Below are 10,794 nucleotides of genomic sequence, written 5' to 3' on the forward strand. Positions count from 1 at the left end.
CCAGTATGATAAAGTATACTAGCCTCTCTGCCCTCTGGCCTCTCTCCCCTCAAAAGAGCAGGAAATGCAACTCCCACATAAAGTATTATCTTCCCCCTATACCAGGGCCCTAACAATCATTCATACCACCAAAGTTAGGGAATTCAAGGCTGAGAAAGGCATATAAACAAACCTTGTTACTTCTTCATTAGGTTGCTACCCAAAACACAAACTACTTTGGTTTGTCCAATCTTCACCAATAATTTTTGTCCAAAAATGGTATATAAACAGCCTGCTTTGGTCACTTTGGGGGTTCATATGTATAAGATCTTCATACATATGTAACTAAATTTTACTTTCTCCTATTAATCTGTCTCATGTCAATTTAATTCTTAGATCAGTCAGAAGTACCTAGAAGGGTATACTTAGAACAAATATTTGAAACTTTATTCCAAGTACATGGAAGGCATGAAAACAAGAATAGAGACAATAAATGAAGATTCGGTTATTTTACTTGCTTCGATTACCTTTCTTTCACAAGTCACTTTTTTCCTAGTAGTCATTTCAAATAAGACTCATGTAGAATGACCTATGTGATTCCAGATACCTAAAACTGGAAATAACATTAGAGGTATGATGCTTGCTGAGAGTGGACAGAGTCGAAGGCACTCCCTAATTTTTTTATATTATTGTGGTAAGAATGTTTAACATTAACACCTACCCTCTTAACAACTTTTTAAGTGTACAATACAGTTTTGTTAAGCATAGGCACAATGTTGTACAGCAGATCTGGAATTTAGTCATCTTGTATAACTGAAACTTTATACCCATTGAATAACACCTCTCATTCTTCCCCAATCCCTGGCAACTACCATTCTATTCTCTGCTTCTACAGATTCAAATATTTTAGATACCTTATGTAAGTAGGATCATGCAGAATTTGTCCATATATGACTGGCTTATTTCACTTAACATAATGTCCTCAAGGTTAATTCATGTTGCATATGGAAGGATTTCCTTCATTTTTAAAGGCTAAATAAAATTGTATTGTATGTATATTCCATTTATCCATCAATGAGTATTTAGATTTCTTCCACATTTTGTTAATTTGAATAATGCTTCAATGAACATGGGAGTGCAAATATCTCCTTAAGAAGTTGATTTAAGATCTTTTGAATAAATACTCAGAAGTGAGATTGCTATAATATTTTAGGGAAATTTCATACTGTTTTCCATAGCAGCTGAACAATTTACATTCTTGCCAACAGTATACAGGGGTTTAATTTCTCCACCAACATTTATTATCTTTTGTTTTGTTTTCTTTTTGTTTTTGTTTTATTAATAGCTATCCTAACCGTTGAGAGGTGATATCTTATTGTGGTTTTGATTTGAATTTCTCTTATAATTAGTGATGCTGAGCATCTTTTCATGCACTCATTGGCCATATCATCTTTAGGAAAAATGTCTATTCAGGTCCTTTGCCCATTTTTAAATTAGATTATTTGGTTGTGGGGTTTTTTTTATCACTGAGTTGTATGAGTTCCTTATATATTGAACATTAACATTTATCAGATACATGGTTTGCAAATGCTTTCTTCCATTCCATATGTTGCCTCTTTATTGCCTCTTTTGCTGTGCAGAAACTTTAGTTTTATGTAGTCCCACTTTTTTTTTATTTTTGCTTTTGTTGCTTCTGCTTTTGGTGTCATATCCAAATTAATCATTGCAAAGACCAATGTCAAGGAGATTTTTCCTTATGTTTTCTTCTGGAAGTTTTATGGTTTCAGGTCTTACATTTATGTTCTTAATTTCTGTGGAGTTAATTTTTGTGAGTGGCATAAGGTAGGGGTCAAGTTTTATTCTTTTGGATGTGGATATCTGGTTTTCCCATTGTCATTCATTGAAGAGACTATTATTTCTCCATTATGTGTTCTTTGTGACTTTGTCAAAGGTTAGTTGACTGTATGTACATAGGTTTATTTCTAGGCTCTCTATTCTGTTCCATTAGTCTATGAGTCTGTTTTTATGACACTGTCATACTGTTTTGATTACTATAGCTTTGTCATATCGTTTGAAATCAGGACATGTGATGCCTCCAACTCTGTCCTTGTTTCTCAAGGTTACTTTGGCATCTGAGGTCTCCTGTAGTTCCATACAAATTTGAGGATTTTTGATGAACCTTACAGGCTCGCTTGTAGTCCATAGCATGTTGTGGGAGTGATACTGTGTGAATTCTGAGGATGTATCAGAAAAGGTGATTTCCATTGCCATTTTTCTTGCTGGAACACTTATTCTTGGGGCCCCAAGCTACATTGTAAGAATTTTGACCACCCTGAAGACATTGGACAGTGAGAAAATCATGTGTGTGGACAGGCCACATGTAAGCGCTTTAATTGGTACTTCCAGTCTTTGAGTTTTCTCAGCCCAGGCACCAGGTATGTGAGTGAAGAAGACCTTAGATGATTCCAGCTCCTGGCCATCAAGCCACCTCAGCTTTTAAGTGTCTCCAAGTAGAGGTACCATATATCACAAAGCAAGTAATACTCTCCCCATTGTGCCCTTTCTAAATTTCTGGCTTGCTGATTCCAAGAGTATGAAATCATGGTTATTTTAAATTGCTAAATTGGACAATCATTTGAAACAGTATATTTAAAATATTTAATATTTTACCACTTTTTGTAAAGCTATGCCCAATTTTATTATCATAATACAATCTTGGTTGTAGTGGATATCCTTAACAGAAGACCATCACGATTGGCAGTGTCACATAGTTATTAGGGGAGTGAGCTTTGGAGCCAGACAGTAGTTATTTGAAACTCTGCTCTTTTCTTTATGAGCTACGATCTTGGATGAGCCATTTCACTTTCCTAAGCCTAGTTTTCACATCTGTAAGATGCAGATAATAATAGTCCTTATTCATAGAATTGCATACAATAATATACATAAAGCATTATATGTTTAATATTTACATAAGTAATATATAAATATATTCTCATTATAAAAAAATTGGAGGCCCTGACCAGGCGGCTCAGTTGTTTAGAGCCTTGTCCCAATAAGCCAGGTTTGCGGGTTTGATCCCTGGTCAGGGCGCATACAAGAATCATACAAGAATCAACCAATGATTGCATAACTAAGCAAGACAACAAATCTCTCCTTTGGTCTCTCTCTCTCTAAAATCAATAAGGAAAAAAAACGGAAAAACTTAAATGCACACAGCACAGAAATTTGTATGTGAATAATTATGGTAATATTATTAATGATAACTAAAAATTTGAAAACAATTCAAATGTCTATCAACTGATGAATGGATAAACAAAAACTGGTATATTCATACAATGGGTTATTATTTAGAAATAATGCAAAATACTGATTCATGGATGAAACTTGAAAATAGTATGCTAAGTGAAAGAAGTCAGTAATGAAGAACCACATATTGTATGATTCCATTTATACAAAATGTCCCAAATAAACAAACCTTTGAGACAGAAAGTGGTTGTCTAAAGCTGGGTGTGGCAGTGTGAATGAGGGGTAATGGGGAGTGAATGCTAATGGATAAAGAGATGTATTTTTGAGAGAGAGGAAAAGGGGGGAGAAAGAGAGGGAGAGAAACATGGATGTGAGAGAGAAATATCAATTGCTTGCCCCATGTATGCACTCTGACCTGGAATTGAATCTCCACAATCTTTCACCTTGCAGGTCTGCACTGAACCAGCTGAGCCACACTGGTCAGGACTAAAGAGGGTCTTGTTTTGTTTTTAGATGGTGCTAATGTTTGAAAATTGTGGTGAATATACTAAAAACCATTATATCACACATTTATATTGTGTGAACTATATTTATGTGAACTATATAGTTCAATAAAGCTGTTACTAAAATATGTAACATATAACGTAAACATCCCCTTCACAATCATTTGTGTCCACCTTCCCCACCTTTTTGTAGAAAACCTGGTATGTATCACTCAAAATCATTTAAGTAAGTGTTCATACATATGTGTAAATATAAGATATGTCCAGAAAATATCCAGCTATGTGCTATGAAAAATAGAGACATTTACTGAAGAAGATATAAGATACAAGACAAATTGTACAGAGAACAATGATGCCTCAGTCTCCTTCAAAGTAAGCACCTTGGGACCTCACACAGTTCCCCCAGCATCTCTTTCACTGTTCAAAACACTCTTCAAAATCCTTTGTTGGAATTACCGTCAGCTGTCCTCTCATATTTTCCTGAATCTCACCGGTGGTCTGAAACGTCTTCCCTTTCAAAGGTGATTTTAGTTTTGGGAAAAGCCAGAAGTCTCAGGGCACCAAATCTGGACTGTAGTGGGGCTGAGTCACCTGGGTGATTTGATGTTTCACCAAAAAACCCTGCATGAGACATGATGCATGAGCAGGTGCATTGTCTGACAAAGCTGCCAGTCACCAGTTGCCCATAGCTGTGGCCTTCTGAATCATATGAATAGGTTTCACAGAGGAATGTTAAAGCTTAACACAAAATTTAATGCAGATTCATTGTGCTACTCCCTCAGTCATTTTGAATGCCACACAGTACACATGTTCACTTAATAGCATCTACCACCCCCACTGACTAGTACAGTGAAGTCATCGTTGTTCATGCATGTACATTCAAGTCCACTCTCCTTGGCTGCCAGATTACATTGATGTCACATAAACTGTTCTAGTTATATTAACAATGACTGGCTAGCCATTGTTAATTTTACCAGATGTACTTCATATACTGTACAAATATATGGTTTTACTTTGTTTCAGGATAACACTGCATATTTGTTATTAAAACTTGCATTCTTCATCTACTGATGGGTCTCAGAATTCTTTTCATGGCAGGGCACATAGTTGTACCCCACTCATTTTAACTGCTTTGATATAGTTCAGTGTAATGTGTATGATAAATGAATCATAGCTTATTCACTATTTTTCAATTATTGGACACTTAAATCATGTCCAATATTTTGTTATTATAAACATTTTAGTAACATCTGTATATGCTTATTTGTACACATGGAAAGATTATTCTATGAAAAATAGATTACTTATTAAAAAGACTTGCTGTACTGAAGAGTAAAGTACATTTAATTTTTTTTTCTGTCAAGTTGATCTTCATTATGGGCTGTATAAGATTATAAACCAATGAACAGCTTTCACAAGCATACATTTCTCCTCAACCATGGTCCATTTTTTAATTGAGTTGTTTGTTTTCTTATTATTGAGATATGAGACTTCTTTATATATTCTGGGCACAAGTAATTTCTCAGGTGTGTGATTTTCAAATATTTTTCCCATCATTCTCTTAAGAATGATTTGGAAAAACAGAAGTCTTAAATATTGATGAAAATTAATTTATCAATTTGTTTTATTAAGAATCATATTTTTCTATTTCCAAAAGCTCTTAAGTGTTCTCAGCCATTATGTTTACATATTTAAGATCTCTGCAGTCTTAATTTTTATTTTTATATTTTCTCAATTACAGTTTACATTCAACATTTTGTATTAGTTTCAGATGCATGGCATAGTGGTTAGACTATGATATACTTTAAAAGTGTTCCCAGATATTTCCAGTACCCATCTGGAACCACATATAGTTATTACAATATTACTGATTATATTCCCTATGCTGTACTTTATATCCCTGTGACTATTCTGTAACAACCAATCTGTATTCTCAATCCCTTCACTATTTCCACCCAGCCCTCTAAACCTCTGGTGACCACCAGTTTATTCTCTGTACCTATGAATTTGGTTTTGTTTTGTTCATTTGTTTATATTGTTCTTTAGATTCCACATATAAGTGAAATCACATGCTATTTGTCTTTTTCTAAATGACTTATTTCACTTAGCATAAAACCTTATAGGTCACAAAGGGTAAAACTTTTTTTAGAGAGAGAGAGAGGAAGGGAGAGAGAAAGAGAAGGAGAGAAACATCAATGTATGGTTGCCTCTCATGAGGCCCCCAATGGGGACCTGGCCTGCAACCCAGACATATGCTCTGAGTAGTAATCAAACTGGCACCCCTTTCATTCACAGCCCACACTCAATCCACTGAGCTACACCAGCCAGGGCTGTATGTACCACTTCTTTATCCACTTGTATATTGAAGGTCACTTGGATTGCTTCCATAGCTTGGCTATTTTAAGTAATGCTGCAGTGAACACATGGGTACATGTATTTTTTCAAATTCATGTTTTCAGTTTGTTGGATATATACCCAAAGTAGAGTTGCTATGTTATAAGACAGTTGAATTTTTAATTTTTTGATAAACTCTGTACTGTTTTCCGTAGTGGCTGCACCAATATGCATTCCCAACAACAGTGCAGGAAGTTGCCCTTTTTTCAACATCCTTGTCAGAACTTGTTTGTTGATTCCCTTCTTTCAACATCTTTGCCAAAACTTGTTGTTTGTTGATTTATTGAGCCATTCTGACAGGAGTAAAGTGATATCTCATTGTGGTTTTTAAAATTTGCATTTCTCTGATGATTCTTGAGGTTGAGCATCTTTTCATGTCCATTGGCCATCTATATATCCTCTTTAAAGAAGTTATCTATTAAGGTCTCTTGCCCGTTGTTTAGTTTGAGTGTTTGATGTATTTTTTTTTGTGTTGAGTTGTAGTTCTATTTTTATTGAATTTATTGGAGTAACATGGGTTTATAAAATTATATAGGTTCTAAGAGTACAATTCTATAATACATCTTTTGTATTTTGTATTGTGTCTTCATAATCCTAGGTCAACTCTCCTCCCATCACCATTTATCCCTGTCTTTACCCTCTTCTACCTACTCCCATGCCCTTTTCCTTTGGTTATTACCACACTATTGTGTGTGTCTAGGAGTTTTTTTCTTTGCTTATTTTTGTTCACCATTTTCACCCAGCACTCCAACTCTCCTCCCTTATGACAGCTGTCAGTCTGTTCTCTGTATCTATATGTCTCTTTCCACTGTGTTTGTTAGTTTATTTTGTTCATTAGATTCCACATTTAATGTGAAATCATATGGCACTTGTTTTTCTCTGACTGGCCTATTTAACTTAATATAATACAGTCCAGGTCCAGCCATGCTGTCCCAAAAAGTAAAATTTCCTTCTTTATCAGAGTAATATTCCATTGTGTAAATGTGCCACAGCTTTTTAATATAATTTGGATATTAACCCCTTATCAGCGTATCATTTGTGAGTAGCTTCTTCCATTCCATAGGTTGTCTTTTTTCTTTTGTTGATGGTTTCCTTCGCTGTGAAGAAAATTTTTAGTTTGATGTAGTTACATTTGCTTGTTTTTTTTTTCTTTTGTGTCTGTTGTCTAAGGATATATATCAGAAATATAATACTTAGAGAAATGTATGAAATTTTACTGCTTCTATTTCTTACGGGAGTTTTATGGTTTCAAGTCTTACTCTTTTAAAAAATATATTTTATTGATTATGCTATTACATTTGTCTCATTTTACCCCCTTCACTCCCCTCTGCCCTGCACACACCCTCCCACCCACATCTCCCCCGCTTTAGTTCATGTCCATGGGTCATACATATAAGTTCTTTGGCTTCTACATTTTCTATACTATTCTTACCCTCACCTTTTCTATTTTCTACCTACCATCTATGCTACTTATTCTCCATACCTTTTTTCATTCTCTCTCCCTCCCCCTCTCCCCTATTGATAACCCTCCATGTGATCTCCATTTCTGTGGTTCTGTTACTGTTCTAGTTGTTTGATTAGTTTGCTTTTGTTTTTGTTTTAGGTGTGGTTGTTAATGATTGTGAGCTTGCTATCATTTTACTGTTCATATTTTTTATCTTTTTTTCTTCGATAAGTCCCTTTAATATTTCATATAATAAGGGCATGATGATAATGAACTCCTTTAACTTGACCTTACCTGGGGAGCATTTTATCTGCTCTTCCATGCTAAATGAAAACTTTACTGGATAGAGCAATCTTGGATGTAGGTCCTTGCTTTTAATGACTTGGAATACTTCTTTCCAGCCCCTTCTTGCCTACAAGGCCTCTTTTGAGAAATCAGCTGACAGTCTGATGGGAACTCCTTTGTAGGTAACTGTCTCCTTATCTCTTGCTCCTTCTAGGATTCTCTCTTTCATTTTAATCTTCGCTAATGTAATTATGATGTGCCTTGTTGTGTGCTTCCTTGGGTCCAACTTCTTTGGGACTCTCTGAAACTTCCTGGACGTCTATTTCCTTTGCCAGAATGGAGAAGTTCTCCTTTATTAATTTGTTCAAATACCATTTACACTTGTTGCTCTTCCTCTTCTCCTTCTGGTACCCCTATAATTTGGATGTTGGAACATTTAAAGATGTCCTGGAGGTTCCTAAGCCTCTCCTCATTTTTTATGAATTTATTTCTTCATTCTGTTCTTGTTGAATGTTTCTTTTTTCCTTCTGTTCCACAACGTTGATCTGAGTCCCAGTTTCCTTCCCATCACTATTGGTTCCCTGTACATTTTCCTTTATTTCACTTAGCGTAGCCTTCATTTTTTATCTAATTTGCCACCAAATTTAACCAATTCTGTGAGCATCCTGATTACCAGTGTTTTGAACAGAGATAGGTTGGCTATCTCTTTGTTACAGAACAAGAGGGGCCTGGGATGATATACTATTACTGAAAGAAGCCCCCAGGTCCGTTATGTCCACCGCCAGAGGAAAGACGTCTCTCAATGCCAGAGATTTGTGAAAAGGAAAGGAAACATTTATTTAATGCTATACAAACTTAAAGTAGGGACCTAATGTCTTCACCCAAAATCCTAAAGTCCCTTAAAGCACCCACAAACAGACACAGTCCTTCCTTCTCCCTCTCTGCCCAGTCCAGAGTACCATATCTCCTAAAGCTGCGGGGGTCCCTACTCTGGCAAAGGCACGTGGTCCTGTCTCCCCGGACCACGGGAGTCTCCACTCCGTCAAGGCCACGTGGTTCTCTCCCTCAGGGCCACGGGAGTCTTCACTCTGCTAAAGCTGTGTGGTTCTCTCTTGCAGAGCTTCGCATGGTTCTCCCCCTTCAAATGGCTGCCACTTCTCGGTTTAAATCCCAGCGCCAATCTTCCTCTGAAGCCCCATTTCTGGCTCCTCTCACAATTGGCTACAGCTGCCAGATTCTGGGCAGGTGTGGCCCTGTGGTGTGGAGCCAATTATCTCCAGGCTTTTCTGGATCTTATTACAGATCCCTATTTGAGGCTCCCCTCTTGGCTTCACCCTGTTACATCTTCACTGCTTAGTTGTCTTTTTTCTGGAGCTTTGATCTGTTCTTTCGTTTGGGCCATTTATTTTTTTTTTGTCTTGAGCTGCCTGTTACATAGTGAGGGGTGGAGCCTTAGGTGTTCACCTGGGCGAGGCAACCCATGTCGCTGGTGGGGAAGGGGTCAGAGAGGGAACAATGGTGCTTGCTCTACTCTCTGCCAGATTTCAGTCACTTCCCCCACTATCCACAAGCAAATTGGGTCCTTCTGGTGCTGATTCCTGTGTGGGTGGGTTTGTGTAGGTTCTAGGACCCTGTGAGTCTCTCCAAGGAATTCTCCTGTGAGGTTGGGAGTTTCTCCCGGTGCCTTAACCCCCACAGGTGTTTTAAATCAGTGGTTTGAGGCTTTATTTCCCCAGGCCTGGGCCCTGGGTTGCACTGTCAGACCCACTCCCCAGTTGTTTCTCTCAGTTTATATGCATGAGAATGTGTGACTGTCCAGTCTGTAATCTGCTGCCTTGCTTGGTCTGCCCAGTGCTTCCTTGCCAGCCAGCTGCAGACTTGCTCACCCTGCTCCACAGTCTGCTGCCTCACTGGGTCTACTAGCCATTGCCACTTTGCCATGAGTTCTCTGCCACACTGCCTGTCTCCACCACTCCTACCGGTCTGGATGAGTATGTCTTCTTTAACTCCTTGGTTGTCAGACTCCCATACAGTTCGATTTCCTGTCAGTTCTGGTTGTTTTTTGTTTTTAAATTGATGTCCTTTTTTCGTCATGCGAGGAGGGACAGTGTGTCTAGCTACACCTCCATCTTGGCCAGAAGTCCTCAAGTCTTACTCTTTTTTTTTAATATATTTTATTGATTATGCTATTACAGTTGTCCCATTTCCCCCCTTCACTCCCCTCCACCCTGTACCCCCTCTCCCACCCACATTCCCCCCCTTTAGTTCATGTCCATGTGTCATACTTATGAGTTCTTTGGCTTCTACATTTCCCATACTATTCTTGCCCTCCCCCTATTTTCAACCTACATTCTATGCTACTTATTCGCTGTACCTTTTGCCCCTCTCTCTCCTCCCACCCCCACTGTTGCTAACCCTCCATGTGACCTCCATTTCTGTGGTTCTGTTCCTGTTCTAGTTGTTTACTTAGTTTCTTTTGGTTTTTCTTTAGGTGTGGTTGTTAATAATTGTGAGTTTGCTGTCCTTTTACTATACATGTTTTTTTCTTTATCTTCTTTTCTTAGATAAGTCCCTTTAGCATTTCATAAAATAAGGGCTTGGTGATGATGAACTCCTTTAACTTGACCTTATCTGAGAAGCACTTTATCTGCCCTCCCATTCTAAATGAGAGCTTTGCTGGATAGAGCAATCTGGGATGTAGGTCCATGTCTTTCACGACTTGGAATATTTCTTTCCAGCCCCTTCTTGCCTGTAAGGTCTCTTTGGAGAAATCAGCTGACAGTCTGATGGGAACTCCTTTGTAGGGTACTGTCCCCTTATCTCTTGCTGCTTCTAGGATTCTCTCCTTCGTTTTTACCTTGGCTAATGTAATTATGATGTGCCTTGGTGTGTTTCTTCTTGGGTCCAACTTCTTTGGGGCTCTCTGAGCTTCCTGGATTTCTT

The sequence above is a fragment of the Phyllostomus hastatus genome, unplaced genomic scaffold (genome assembly GCF_019186645.2).
Source record: "Phyllostomus hastatus isolate PE091 unplaced genomic scaffold, TTU_PhHast_1.1 phas_scaffold_28, whole genome shotgun sequence".
Taxonomy (NCBI): Eukaryota; Metazoa; Chordata; class Mammalia; order Chiroptera; family Phyllostomidae; genus Phyllostomus; species Phyllostomus hastatus.